The 3,277-nt window shown below is 37.6% G+C and overlaps 1 pseudogene; it reads left to right on the top strand.

Annotated features, from left to right (window-relative positions):
- Positions 1–251: 251 nt before the first annotated feature.
- Positions 252–565, top strand: LOC145540423 (peptidyl-prolyl cis-trans isomerase A pseudogene; annotated as a pseudogene).
- Positions 566–3,277: the final 2,712 nt, after the last annotated feature.

Here is a 3,277-nt window from a genome sequence, read left to right as displayed (position 1 = left end):
CTATTTCTTTGCACTGATCGCTGAGGAAGGCTTTCTTATCTCTCCTTGCTATTCTTTGGAACTCTGCATTCAGATGGGAATATCTTTCCTTTTCTCCTTTGCTTTTCGCTTCTCTTCTCTTCCCAGCTATCTGTAAGGCCTCCTCAGACAGCCATTTTGCTTAAGTACCCCCAAAACTTGTTTATTCAAAAAGTATTTGTTGATGATTTATTACGTGCCAGTCCTGCTTTCACAGAATAATTCTGGGATTTATGTGCCAGGTTGGTGATTTCATATGCCATAATGGCACTGGTGGCAAGTCCATCAATGGGGAGAATTTTGATGATGAGAGTTTCATTCTGAAGCATATGGGTCCTGGCGTCTTGTCCATAGCAAACGTTGGCCCCAACACAAATGATTCCCATTTTTTCATCTGCACTATCAAGACTGAGTGGTTGGATGGCAAGCATGTGGTCTTTGGTAAGGTGAAAGAGGGCATGAATATTGTGGAAGACATGAGTGCTTTGGATCCTGGAATGGCAAGATCAGCAAGATCACTATTGCTGACTGTGGACAAATCTCATAAATTTGACCTGTGTTTAACTTCACCACCAGACCATTCCTTCTGTAGCTGATGAGAGCACACTTTCATCCCCATCTGCTCTAAATATCCTATAATCTTTGTGGTCTCACTGCAGTTCTTTGAGTTCCGTATTTTCCTTACGCCTCTCCAAGTATAACTGGATTGCAAAGTTAAATTTATGATTATGAAATAAAAACCAAACAACAGCAACAAAAAATGAGAAGAGCAAGGACTGTGGTTCCCACTGTTTAACTAGTGCACACAGTTTTTTAATATGTAAAATATTCTATGATCTAGAGAATTCAGAACATACTCAAAAATGCAGAATGCTAAGGCATGTAAAAGGAAACAAAACGAGATATATTGAGGCAATTTTCACATAATGTCTCAGTTACCCACAGACATTTGATGCTTATCCCTGTGCCTAATTATAGCCCAACCCAGTTCCTTTTGTGAACCTTCCTCCTCAACCCTCCCCAACAGCAGTATGTAGCATGGATTGCAAGGGGTCAACACTGGGATTAGAGACAAAAGTTGTTAGAAGGATGTATATCTCTGTACCTTGCAAATAGGAATAACATATGCTTCAAATTGCCCTAGAACACATTAAAATCATCACATACTATTAACAGAACAAGGTAAAGAAACTTTAAAATATTTCACAGCAAAAAAAAAAGACATAAAAAGACCATATAAATAATGCAATAAGCCTGAAATAAAAACAAAATTGCCAACCAAAAAAATCAATCATTTAAAAATAGAAAAGACTTTTTGAAATAACAGTTGGGCAAGAGAAGAAAATAAAGCTGATTTTACAAGACAATATGTATAGCAACACTGAAGAGAATAGTTTATGGTAAAATTTATGGGATATGGACTAATTTATTGTGATGAAATTTTATACTATAATTGATGTCATCATTAAATAAGATATAAAAATAAATCAAGCATTCAGCACAGTAATTTATAAAAAATTAACATCAAACTAGACGAAGAGTGGCAGGAAGAAAGAAATAGTAAAGACATGCTATAAAGAGAATATAATCCCCAAAAGTAGTATAGAAAGCAATGTTACCATCAATGCAGAGGATATTTTAAATGGTTGAATAGTCTATAGTTCTGTGCTTATATTTGAAAATTACAATAAAATGCGTATTTTCTAAGCAAGTAAAAATGACAAAATTGTCCCAAGAAGGATAAGAGAATAAAATAATGAATGAAGAAGGAATGGAGAAACATAATCAAAAACCAATTCCAGTTCCAAATATTGTTATAAGTGATTCCTTGCAAAATTTTAATTAGCAGAAAATGCAAATGCCACCTAAACTATTGTAGTGCAAATAAAAGATATAACTCTGCAATTCATTATACAAAGCTGGCAGATCGTGACAGCAAGATGTAAGATAGCACAAAGAGAACTAAAGTTTAGGCCAAGGGCTTCCCTGGTGGCTCAGACGGTAAAGAATCCACCTGCAATGTGGGAGACCTAGGTTGGGTTGGGAAGATCCCCTGGAGGAAGGCATGGCAACCCACTCCAATATTCTTGCCTGCAGAATCTCATGGACAGAGCCACCACAGGGTCACAACAAGTTGGACATGACTGAGTGACTAAGCACATATCTAAAAACACTGATGGAAAAATTCTAAATAATAGTAAACTCAATCCGTAAACATAATTAAAAGTATAATATGACTCAGCTTTGTTATATAATGCAAAGGAGCTTAATTGGAAAAATTTTAAATCTAACTCATTATATCAGTAGGTCAAAACAGATAAATCATCTTGATACTGAAAAGATAACTTATAAAACTTAATATCCACTTCTAATCATCTTATATCTTAATCATGTAAAGAGTGAGATAATAAACTGATAATAAATGTCATTTTCAATTGTAAAATTCTAAAGTCATTCTCATTATACTGATAAGATAACATTGCATTCGAGTATTACCACTATGGTTTTCCCTGGTGACTCAGATGATAAAAAAATCTGCCTGCAATGCAGGAGACTTGGGTTTGATCCCTGGGTCAGGAAGATCCCCTGGTGAAAGGAATGGCTACCCACTCCAGTATTCTTGCCTAGAGAATTCAACGGACAGAGGAGCTTCAGTTCAGTTCAGTTCAGCCGCTCAGTCGTGTCTAACTCTTTGTGACCCCATGTACTGCAGCACGCCAGGCCCCCCTGTCCATCACCAACTCCCAGAGTTCACCCAAACTCATGTCCATTGAGTCGGTGATGCCATCCAACCATCTCATCCTCTGTCGTCCCCTTCTCCGCCTGCCTTCAATCTTTCCCAGCATCAGGGTCTTTTTCAAATGAGTCAGGTCTTCACATCAGGTGGCCAAAGTATTGGAGTTTCAGCTTCAGCATCAGTCCCTCCAATGAACACCCAGGACTGATCTCCTTTAGGATGGACTGGTTGGATCTCCGTGCAGTCCAAGGGACTCTCAAGAGTCTTCTCCAACACCACAGTTCAAAAGCATGAATTCTTCAGCACTCTGCTTTCTTTATAGTCCAACTCTCACATCCATACATGGCTACTGGAAAAAACCATAGCTTTGACTATATGGACCTTTGTTGGCAAAGTAATGTCTCTGCTTTTTAATATGCTGTCTGGGTTGGTCATAACTTTTCTTCCAAGGAGCAAGCGTCTTTTAATTTCATGGCTGAAGTCACCATCTGCAGTGATTTTGGAGCATAAAAAAATAAATTC

This window comes from Giraffa tippelskirchi, chromosome 3 (assembly GCF_054371585.1).
Source record: "Giraffa tippelskirchi isolate mGirTip1 chromosome 3, T2T-mGirTip1v1.2.pri, whole genome shotgun sequence".
Taxonomy (NCBI): Eukaryota; Metazoa; Chordata; class Mammalia; order Artiodactyla; family Giraffidae; genus Giraffa; species Giraffa tippelskirchi.
Note: the sequence above shows the minus strand (reverse complement) of the source record. Positions and strands in the feature narration are given on the sequence as shown.